General features: G+C 38.2%; 2 protein-coding genes across 2 annotated transcripts in view; one reads left to right on the forward strand and one right to left on the reverse strand.

The window, feature by feature from the left end:
* Positions 1-12,656, reverse strand: part of dph1 (diphthamide biosynthesis 1) — a 155,624-nt gene that overhangs the window by 55,947 nt on the left and 87,021 nt on the right. The window lies entirely within an intron of this gene.
* rtn4rl1b (reticulon 4 receptor-like 1b) overlaps positions 1-12,656 on the forward strand; it is an 89,415-nt gene that overhangs the window by 823 nt on the left and 75,936 nt on the right. The window lies entirely within an intron of this gene.

Consider the following 12,656-nt stretch of genomic DNA (forward strand, 5'->3'; position numbering starts at 1 on the left):
TTATTCACCGCTGGACACAAACTACATCGTGGGTTGCGACCCCTTTTACCCCATACGCTATTAAAAAGAAAATAAATATTACATTTCAACTTTCTACTTAAAAAAATGAAGAGCTTGTCAAATTACTAAAAGATAGAATGGAAAGATCTATCTATCTATCTACGTACCCATCTAAGTATCTATGCAACTGCAGCAAAGGTTTCTTATTGCTAGACAATATTCGAGGTAAAATCGAGTGTGAAATCATATTCAGATTAAATTAATTAAATCAAATTAGACGCCAAGAGAAGGGCTAAGCGAGCTCCCTAAAGACCCCCCTCCTTCTGCCCACACACACACACACACACACACACACACACACACACACACACACACACACACACACACACACACACACACACACACACACACACACACACACACACACACACACACACACACACACACACACACACACACACACACACACACACACACACACACACAGACACAGACACACACACACACAGACACAGACACACACACACACACACACGCACGCGTACGCGCACGCACACACACACACACACACGCATAGAGTAAAATTTATACACAATATGCAGGTTAGCATAAACATGAAAAATTGAGTTTCTAATGAGGTCAGGTTAAATAGCTATTATTTAATACATAAGGTTTAAAAAATAAAATAAAAGCTGCTTTTAATATATTGTTAACAACAAGGATACTCCAAGGACATGCAATCAGCGAAGGCATGGTATTCTTAGGAGCAAAATAATACAATCAATAAGATGATAATATTGAATGATTGTATTCATTTTAGTTGACTGGCTAGTGCCATATATTTTCATTCATTCATCTTCAGTGACCCGCATCCTCGTAGGGTAGCGGGGGTTGCTGGAGCCTATCCCAGCTGACTTGGGGCGAAAGGCAGTCTACACCCTAGACTGGTCGCCAGTCAGTCTTAAGGCACAAAGAGACAGACAACCATTCACTCTGACAATCATACCGCCACCAGCAGGAATCGAGCCCACGCCTGCCCGGACTGACTGAACTGCTGCATCACCAGGTGGCTTCCATTCACTTTTCTTTTAAGAGAAACAGGGTTTGGTAACAATTTTACAATCTTCACAAAGAGAAGAAATAGCTGTACAATACAATCATTGCTGAAATCATTAAAATCATCACTGCACAACAACAAACAAGGCATTCTGATTTTCCGGAATCTGGATAATGTGTCCAAACTTCTTACTAGAGAACAGAAAATTTTGCAAAATCCGCTAAAATAAGCAGTGCGTTCCTGAATTCTGAAAATGTCAAATTAATTTCACCTGTAACACATACAATGTATTTGTTGGTTTGAAAATTATTCTGTTTTCCTTTTTTGCATACATATTACATATAAAATGTGTATACTTTTATAATTTTTAAAGTCATCATTTTTATCTCAGTGAAGAAGACCATTAAGCGTCAGATTTTGCAGCCAGACCTAAAAATTAGTTTCCAAATATGTGACTACCAACTTCAAATTTCTGGTGAAAATCCCAATTGCCAAAAATCTCAATCCAACACATCCAACCCTAGTACTGAAAAATAAAAAAAAAGCATTGACAGTCAGTCAGCCATGTCTGGTGAATTATGCAAAGAGGCATAAATATAAATGCTCATTATAGCATTGCCACAACAACATATACTGGTGGCCTTTTCCACTGAGCTGCGTTGCGTCTCTTCTCTCCACCGCGGGTCATGTGGCACCACAACACTGTATAGATAGATACCACTGCTTACTGCTTTTAGTCTGCTTTGTCAGACCCAATCTGTTTTGGAGGCGCATGTGTGCAGTCTGCCTCAGGGCCAGCGAGAGAAACCGCCTGTTTTCCTTTGCCATGACATCGATTATTGCTGTTCCAAGAGTCGAGATGAAACACAACACGGTGATGAGTGCTTATAGCGAGAACAGCTTGAAGGGGGGGACCATTGTTGAAAAACTGCCTTCTGACAGCTCAGTTCAAGAAATGCTGCCATATCGTTTAAAAGGACATGTCAGAAGGTATGAAATTGTTTGCTGAACCCGACGGGAGTCACGATGCATATTTATGATCATGCCTGTCCTGGTTTTATGTGTCTAACTAATGGTGGCGAAAGCTATTATGCGATCTTTGAGACGACCTACAAGAGTCATTAATTTCCCATTTGACTGACATGAGCATTACCAACAATGTTCCCTCTAAGCTGCGCGCGAGCGCAATTGCGCACTACTCTTGTCTTCTCTGCGCACAGCAAATCATATGGAGCGTACAAAATAAAATCATTTTTTTTAAAATATTTTTATTTTTAGCTGTGAGGCTGACGCGCGAACCACTCATCCGCTGGGCCGCCCATTCATAGATATTAATGATGACATTTTATTATTACTAAATCATTTATGTGTAGTAGACATACACCTGCTTATGCCAGGTGTGATACTGGTGTGTGCCCATAGCGAGCAATGATGATGTTGCTCACACTGGTACTCAGTGTGCTCAGGGAGGTTGTCTTTTTGCCCAGACAAACAAAAAATTAGCGGGAACATTGATTACCAAGGGGTATTAGCAACCTATACGCAAAAATATTCCCAGGTTTTCATGTGAAAATAAGGCATTTTGTGCCGTTGCTGGACAGGGTTTCAAAAATGCACTTAATTCCAGACAAATGAAGTGGAGGTAGAGATTTAACTCATCTGCCAAAAATGCAAGCATCCCGCAACATGCCTTGAGTCGGCGGAGAGATGTGTCAGCTTTGGCAGGAACATCGAACAAGTTCTCTGTTGAATTTGAATGACTTTGCACCTAGAATAACACATCTCAGGGAGGCTGGTTAATGCATGAGGTCCCAACACTAGCAGTGACACATCCAACATTCACAAAGACATAGAGTGGAGGATAAAATGGCTTTAGATGATTCATATGTGGCAGTTGTGTGCAGCGTGACCTTTCATGGTGACTACTTGTGGTTATTGATCACAAAGTGAAAACGTACATTTTGCATGCACATAACGTCTGATTGCACATTGAGTTGATCATTGAGGGAAAGTAAGGGGCCGTAGTCTTGCAGGCAATCTTGCACAAGTACTGCATATGTGACAGATTAATGGTTGTCAAACAAATGAAAAAGCAAGGGCCATTTTCATTTAAGCTTATTGTGACTAAACTATACAGAATACTATGCATACTATACAAATATGTTAAAATGCCAGTCGTTATTGGCCACTATTGAGAGCAAGTAAACAGGCCTCAAATGTTAGACGACAATACATTAAGTGTGCGTACACAATCTATTGAAAAGCACATTCAGTGCATAATGAAAATATGTTTTCATTTTGCATGGTTGGAAATGACTGCACGTAATATAGCATAGATATTATGTTGAAGAAACACCCAACTATATGCCAAGCCCGGGACTATTTACAAACTGTGAAGCTTGCAACATTCCACTAATTGGAAATGTATGCAAGGCCTCCTTTGAATTTGATGAGCGTTGTTAATGGAATGTATCTCCCAGAAAGACAACAAAGAAGGTTTGTGAGAAAAATGCCGCTTTTGTATTATTCTTTGGTTTCTGTTGGCAGCCTGATAATGTAATGTTTGTGTTTCGTGCAAATGAAAATTAATCCACAGCGTGAACACTTCTTTGTTTTTTTTACTCCATATCAGGCTCTCGTTAGTGATGTCATACATGGATAATTACTTGTTGCAGTATAATTTGTTAAAGTCACAATAGGACCAAAAATTTTAAGTCAAAAAGTAAATAGGAAGTTGAATATTTCAGTTTGGAGTTTGGATCGATTTTGTTAGGCAAAGGTATTTGACAACGCCTTCTAACGTGGCATTTTGTCATAGTTTAATGACCCTAATCTAATTTAATTTCAATAACAAAAAAATCCAGAGAAAATTGGAAATTAGAGAATTTAGGAAAATATGACAACAACCACGGTACTCGGACGTTTGGTCACTGGACGTTTGGTCGCCGGACGTTTGGACGCCGGACGTTTGGTCGCCGGACGTTTGGTCGCCTGGACGTTTGGTCGCCCAGACGTTTGGTCGCCCGGACGTTCGGTCGCCCGGACGTTTGGTCGCTGGACGTTTGACAACATGACAAAGAGTTTACTGTTGAAACCAGCTCTCAAAATTATATTCATGAGAGAGGGAGTTTAATATCTAAATATCTACTGTTGAAACCAGCTCTCAAAATTATATTCACCCGGGCGACCAAACGTCCGGCGACCAAACGTCCGGGCGACCAAACGTCCGGCGATCAAACGTCCGGTCACGACAACCACAACCTTGCACGTGGCCCTATATTTAATGATTATTTTGACACCACAATGTGAGCGATTGAGAGAGTTTCTTGATCCTTTTTAGATTATCCCTGACACACACATATCAAGTGTTTATGATTACAGAGTAAATGACAGCAGTAATAAAAGCACCAGGTCTGCGTTCATTAACAAAGGACAAACAGCCGCTTTGCTGGAGTAGTGCGACACAAGCCTGGAACAGGCGAGTCATTAAGTGCGATGACATGAATTTGTACGAGAGCAATAAATGGCCATCTGTCACTTTACTGTATTGAAACCTCTCATTGGAGCACCAGTGAGTCTTCTATTTAAAGAGAATAGATTTCTGGCTTTTCTAATCCTCTCAGTGTCACTCTGTGTCACCTCACTATTGTTGGACTTGTGTTTTGGACTGGTGACGGAGAGCTCAGAAGAAGAGGATAATGTAGAGAACTGAGCAAAAATATAACCCCCCCGAGCAATCTGCTAAAGCTGTCTATAAGCCGGCTGAAAAATGAGAAGCAAATCACGTTGGGGTGGGTTTGCGTTTGCCGTCCTATTGGATAATTTGTATCTTTAGAAAGATGAGGCCAAAAAGAACCAACTAGTTTCTGCAGGAATACTTTCTCCGATACCCAAACAACAAAACGTGTACCCAAAACGTGTCATCCGAGGAAGTGTGAGCCCCAAAATCATTTACTAAAGTGCATAGCTAATAATTGAACACATAACAAAAATAACAATGCTCACAAAGGTCTTTTCATTTCATGCTAACCATTCGTTCACCTTGCTAAAACCAACAGCATTATGTTAAGGGAAAAACTGGATATTTCGATTTAATGTAAAAAAAAAAAGTTTGAATTTAAATTCAGAAAACAGCAATGAATAATAAAAAGCATTCTCCCTGAGAGCAGTGTAGAAAAGAAATATTCAGTATATTCATTTTTTTTCTGCAGTCTGAGTTTTATATTTTCAATGCAATCTTTTTAGTACCAATACCTGTTTTGATGTTTCAATGCCAACATTTATTTTCTTCTTCAAAACTGAATGATGGTGCTCTCCTTTCATAAAAAAAAAAGTTATATACTGTAAAACATAAACGAGAACAAAACACAAAAGAGAGCAGTAAAAGATGACTGCAGATTGCCTGATTTTAATAAGAATAGGTAACTTAACTGAGTGACTGACATTGACTGGGACAAAAGTCCAATCTATTTCAAGACATTTGGTGACAACCTTCCCAGTTTAATTAGATTGGAGGTCTACTCCTATCACTGCCATGAAATAGGATGGTTATTCCCCTATTTTCGCTGCTTTCATCCACTATTGTTGTCGAAATGAGATGCAAGGTTGGTCATTAGTGGATGATAATGAGGTGAAAGCGACAAACAACCTATGAGCCCCGTTGTTCTAGTTTTTTAAAAAAATATTATTATTATTCATATCACATTCCTGGTGATGTGGCTAATTTGAGTTTAGAGGTCAACGTCAATGGCTCAAATGTGAAGTAATGAGGATGGGGAGGTAAAATGAGACAAACCAGGAGTTGACAGTAATCCCAGGTGTTCTCCTGTTACTCTGACAGCCCACTCCTTCGTCGCCCTCTCCTTTCTGAGGCTTCGTCCGCGGAGACATTGTCTTTTGTGTGCTGTGCAAAGCCAGTCTGCTGCACCAGCACCTGGACACCTGCCCTTATGCCATTGAAAGTTAACATGTCTTCAAGGCCAAGAAATGAGTGACATTTTAGAGACAAAGGAACATACTTTGCTCAGTATTTGACATCAATTCCTCTTGTTTACCTTGCATTCAATAAATACTGCACTCCAGCCACATCCAAGTCTGAAGAACTCATTTTCGACGGTGGCTAATTCGCTCCCAGGAGTCTGAGCGGATTTAAAGGGGATTCTGTTTTAATGTTTTGGACCAGGATGGAATTTCAAACATGGTGTTTTGGGGAGGTGATGAGAAAAATAACAACTTGGGTTCATCTGTGGAGTCGATTTGACTTCCCGTCATATTATCTTAAATATGTTTTTGTGAGGAACAAACCCAGGAAATGTGTTTGGTGTTTGTTGTTGTTTTGAAATGTCAGATAACACAACACATGGCAGCAGTCATTCAAATAAATAAGTAAATAAAATCCATATAAGGTCTATTTATTGAAGAAACTAACAATCACGAGGGGTGCTTGTGAATGAGAAGGGTTGTTTGTACCTATGATTGACTGGGAATTATAATCAAAAATGTATTCCTAGCACTAAAAAAAGCGGAAAAAAATGTCACGTTAACGTACGAACATCAAACATCAATCAAACTCATGAGTTTTTACATGCTGCTTAGGTAATCATCACCTAGGCACAAAATGGGGTCTGGTCGCAATGAAAGTGACCCTCCCCGCTCACTCTTTAATGTGCTGGCCTACTGGCATCGCGCCACCTGGTTGTGCCACATCTGTCGCCTTATCTCAGCATGTCTGTCTGTTGAAGTTAATGCAGGCATTTAGCAGCAATGACTAGAAATAATGACTAAAACTGTGATTTATACTGCCGTGCTCACTCAGATGTTATGCCGACTTGGGGTTAATGTACATTTAACCATGTTTTCAAAAGTCCTTCCATACACATGCTCAGTTGATTTGACTCAGTGCGAGATGATATCAGACCAGAACATTGGTGTGTGTTGAAAGCAAAATACTTATGTTTTGGTCTTAATGTGGTGTTTAAAAATATTGATAATTTTGGGTGATTTGGTGCCAACAATTATAAATGTTGAACCACAAATGTGCCGATTGCGACAAATTAAAACATTTGGCCCAAAAAAATGTTGTGATGTGTAGAGTGGAATTTTTCCTGTTCATGCATAGGGGTGCTAACATCTAAAGAATTGGACAGTGTGTACACCACTTAAAGGGACTTTAAGTGTGAAAATATCGTTTAAAAAAGGAAAACACAGACAGATGGGGATGCTGTAATTACAGCAGACAGGCCAAGATCCTTTCCCCAGTCACAACATTCTCATGCAAATCCCTCTCAATTGTTTTAGAAGGCTCTTAAAGCCACTGATTTACAGCAGAAGAAGCATGTTCTGACCTTATTAGGCTTCTGTAAAGCAAATTAAAATACGGATCAGTGGAATTTGTGCTTTTCATTTTTCCTGAGCTTCTTTTTTGTAATGAAGATGAAGCCACATAAGCATGGACTTGACATGGTCCATCTTTGTAAAATTGGTACGTATCTAATTTTAGCATGCAGTAGATATGCACTTCATGTACACTTGCTTCCTACATATACCTGTCTGTTGATGATTAGGGCGATTCAAGCATGGCATTCCTGCAGCTGCGAAGTCGAAACTCTTTAAGCAAAATGACAGCAAGATGCTGTTTTGCATGTCCGTGTTAACTGCCTAATTGATCAACGACAATTCGGCCTATCGAATTTACAGCGATTTAGCAAGAGGTGCTGCAGAAAACAGTATCTAAATGTTTTGTTACATCACTAGCTTCCTGGCTATTGCAGCTGGGAGATCATGTTCTCAGATGCAGAAGCAGACCACATAGTGAGGACAAGCAAAGCTGGCAGCAGCTTGTTTTACATTCCATCCACCTTCTCCCTGCAGGGATTCATTCTTGCATCCCAATGATAGGCTTCTCTGACCACCTTGCTCAGCTTAAAAACCACGCAACCACGTTCGGAAAGTACTTTGTAAAGTGCAGCCGAACTTCTGATAGGTCAAATAACCACTATTTTAAATTTAAATCAAAATCCCAGGTTCAAATTGTAACTGTCATCACCCTTTGTTTTCAAATTTCTAAACTATTCGTAACCAAAAAGGGGGGATTCTATAATAAGAGAAAAAAACTTTGGTTGGCATTAAACCTAAAATAATAAAAAGTAAAATAAACTATTTTTCAGATTTGATTAATAGTAATGAAGATAATTTATGGAAATGTATTGGATAAAAAGCCATGCTTTTTTCCTAGGACGTGGTTTAAAGCTGAAAGTTGGCAAAATAAAATAAGAATTTCTGAGCATTTTACATAAATACATTAAAAAAACATTTGAACTCTGTTACGTTACAGTTCAAACAAAAAAAAGCTGTCTCCCCCTGCAAAACAAGTGATCACTGCATCGTCACGACTTGAAGAGCAAAAGGGAAAATCTCAAAGCTCTTTTCATCCTAAAGAGAGATTTCAATCTGCTTTGCTTTGGCAAGGAACCTTGAATAGAAAAAAAAAGCCTAATATATTTCCCTCTCTGCAGTAGAGAAGCATGAGAGAGAGGAGTGAAATAATAGCCAACTGGAAAGATAATCGTAGTGCGTACACTTCACACTAAATCTGCCAGTCTCCATCAAGGCCACATTCTAGTGCACTTCAATCCCCCAAAGGAGTTAGGGAAGGTGTCGCTAATTATACCATGGACAGCTCCTTGTTGCTTACATACTGCACTATGACAAAGCAGTCCTGAGAACTAGCACTGACTAATTTTGGTCAATTAAAACAACATCTTAACTCAGTAAAGACCAAGAGTCTTCTTTTATGGATGTCACATGTTTGTTCATGTAAACCACCTTTATTATTAGGCCTTTATATGACTTAAATGAACCAAAATGTAATGTCTACCAATGTGGACACCAGGTTTCAGTTGTATTGGTTAGTTTTTATTTCATCTGGGATAAGCTCGAGCACCACAAAAAGATAAGCAGTGTTGAAAATGGATGGATATTATTCATCTAAATATTAATGAATAAAATATTAAGAAAAACTAAATTATTCATTCATTCATTTTCAAAACAGCTTATTCTTAACACGGTCGGAGAGTGTTGGAGCCTATTCCAGCAAATGGGTAAAAGGCAGACTACACCCTAGATTGGAGGATAAGCGATTCAGAAAATGAATGGATGAATGTCAATAGTTATGTCTGGATCATTTATTTTTTTAATCATCCTTGACACTATTCTATTATGTGCATAGTGTGTAAAAAATCATGATAGTGGGACTTTAAAGATAATTCCACAAACAAATGGGTCGAAAAATATAAGAGGTTCTCATCTCAATTTTCCTTTTTTCATTTTCCTGGCTAATGCATGCTATAAAAAATGTCTCGCTCTTTGAAAAAAAAAACAGACAATAAAGAGGGCTCAAACGATGAAGTACAACATAAAGTGGGGACATTATATCGCTACTACTATGCCGCAATAGCACTGTCGTCTTCCTCTTTTTATCCTTGTGCGTCTTTTGACTATACACCAAAGGAAATACAATAAATGACTCCTATGGGTGACATCGGTAATATAATGGTCCTTGAAATATATAAAACCATTGCCACTGCAAGCCGAATTCTGGGAAAGCTGCTGCAAAAATTACAAATATAACTTGGACTACTCTCATTTCTCAGAAAAGGACACTCTTTGGAGTTCAAGCAGTAAATAAAATAGGACATTTTCAAAATGTTGTTTAAAGTCTTGTTATAACAAGAGGGTTAGCTTGAAAAAATACATTCTGGGCACTTTTAATGCACATTGTCATGCAAACCCAGTAAAATGCCATCCAAAGTTCTGAAAATAAAAATAACTGTCACTTCCATCATTCTTTGACAGCGACCAATCATAAGTTAAAATCAGTCATTATCCCATACATTTTGTTTAATGCAAATGTAAAGTATTCCGCTGACTATTCTTGGAGTGTTCCAAACATTTAATGGAAAAATAGCAATAGGTAAACACAAACACCCTCATTTGACCTCTTTACATCCCAAACATCCTGAGTTATCCTTGAGCAACATTTTTTAACATCGTGCTATACTCAATGCGAAAATGTTGTTAAACCCCAAATTTTACAGATAACACAAGTGCACAGTGGAGAAAACTTTTTTTCTGCTCTGCATCTTCTGCAAAAAAACTGAAGGCAATTTACACTCTTTCAATACCGGTACACAATTGCTTTCAAAATACGGCACAATGCAATCAGTTGTGAAATCTCTTTCTGGTTAGCAAGGTATTGGAATGAGTGAAAATGCATTCTGCAAGTGCAAATGACACTCATACACACAACATTTCCATGCATACTTTTAAGTAGGTTCTGACACCGGGATGACAATACTATCCCGCTAAACGGAATGACTCTTGTCACTGTGTGGGAACACTCAGCACTGTCTGCATGCAAATGCAGACACACACAAACACTGTTTTTCCCTCTTTGCATATTTGAATGCAGCAGCCTTCTTTTCCGCACTGCCTCTCACCCAGCAGGTGTGTGCCGGACAGCCACTAGTCGTTCATTATGACCCTCCTATCCCACTGTATAATATCATTGTCTGTACGATGGTTACGAAACAACTATACAGCATATAGTTATATATTTGTAGTTGTACTGTGCACAATTGAAAAGTAAGCCTTGTTGCAAAGTAGTTACTTAGTGCTCTCCATTTAACCTTTTTTTAAATGTCTTCTCAGTTTGTTTGTTTTTGTTAAACTACCAAAAATAGTTATTTGCTCTAAGCATTCCAATTTTTCACCCATTCAATCCATTTTGACTGGGAGTGATGGTAGGATACAACCTTGTAGTGCAATTCAGGTTAGTGCTGCAAAGAGGCTTGTTGTCAGCTTTTTGGGTCCCGGCTGTGTTGTAAACATTTTCAGGGACTAAGGTTTAGCTCCGGGTGTATTGTTGAAAGTAGATAAAAATGATCGCTTCTTTTTAGAGTGAATGGAGGTCTGTAATGAGAAACCTGCAGGCGCGTCAAAGACACATCAACTCAAGAATATTGCACACAACATTAGCTACATGGTGAAGCTTGAACACTAAGTCAGTGAATAAATGTTGGCATTGATGAAAATATGGTGACATCTGTCGATATAATAGTATGATTAACATAACAGACAAAAATGCATTGTGAAGACTTTGTTATTGTCAGTTTTTAAAATTTCCCCCATATCAATGAATCTGTTTTCAGTAACACTTTAATTTTCATGTTAGTCAAATACCTAAAAATTACAAATGAAACTTTGAAAGTGTTATTTAATGGCAATTACTATATTTTTAGTAGAAATTATGTAAATGAAAATAAGAAAAATAATTAGAATATCATTTAATTAAAACAAATTATTGATAAAATCAATGCAGATTAAGGGGAAAAGTGAGATTATAAAAATTATGCATTCTTGGTTCATTTAAACAGTGCTCAGTTTATGTTTCAACTGTCACTTTAATAGGTACACTGGTTTAACTTCTAATAAGAGGTTTTATTTAAATATACTTTATATGAGCAATTATGAAGATGTAAATGAAACTATGTGTAACTGTAATTTATATTGGTGTGTAAATTCACCACATCATGTTGAAGTTGGTTGTACTGAGACACCTGAGTAGTGCAATCCACTTTACCTGTTTTTGTTTTCTATGGCTCCATTACAGAGAAGCGTGTTGTGCCAACCGAAAGGAATCATCCAGTAATTACTCCACATTGATGCCATTAACAAACATTGTAGGATGATGCCAGTATTAGTCACTTGCAACAAGCTAAAAGATAAAAAAAAAAGATACAATGTTAAGTGGTATAATACCACAAAGATCTCACCTCAGTAGCTTCTTCCTTTTCTAGACTATCTGGCATACACTCAATCGCGAATAATTAATGTAAATTAGAATGGTTGGCAAGAGTGGGGAAATCACAAGGACTCATGCTAATTGCCAAATATTTTTTTGGTATATTCGGGGGAAGGTTGTTATCCCCCCCACCTCCTTCTGCTCATACCTTGTTGCCTCGGGTAAGGAATGAAAATTAGTGCAATATAATGAGATGTGGTTTAGGTCGGGGTTGGCATGAAGTAGAGCAAGTAAATTAATGAATTCATTCCCAAGCTGATTCCATTAGAATGCAACTCCACATACAAAATCCACACAGCAATGTAAAACGAAGCCAAGCATGAGCCCGAATGTGAAAACTGGCCAATGCCAGCACGAGATTTTCCTCAGCACTGCTTAAACCTATGATATATTTCTTCCTGCCTAATTGCCTTATTGATTTTATAAACATCAATCTGCACAAGGGACTAAAAATTGAAATTTGCCTTTGGCTATAATCTTACATATTTACATGTATATGTTCACTAATATGTATTGTCCCTTTTTAAATAAATCAAACTCAAACTTTAAATTGCCCTTAGGTATGGTTGTCCGTCTCCTCGTGCCCTGGGATAGGCTCCAGCACCCCTTCTGACCCTTGTGAGGATAAGTGGTTCAGAAAATGAATGAATGAATGAAAAAACTCACTCAAACTTCAGTTACTAAGCTTTTCTGCAATTTAGTGAGGAGGCAGAAAGGGGAAAATTAGGACATAATGAA

Source organism: Stigmatopora argus, chromosome 10, assembly GCF_051989625.1.
Source record: "Stigmatopora argus isolate UIUO_Sarg chromosome 10, RoL_Sarg_1.0, whole genome shotgun sequence".
Lineage (NCBI taxonomy): Eukaryota > Metazoa > Chordata > Actinopteri > Syngnathiformes > Syngnathidae > Stigmatopora > Stigmatopora argus.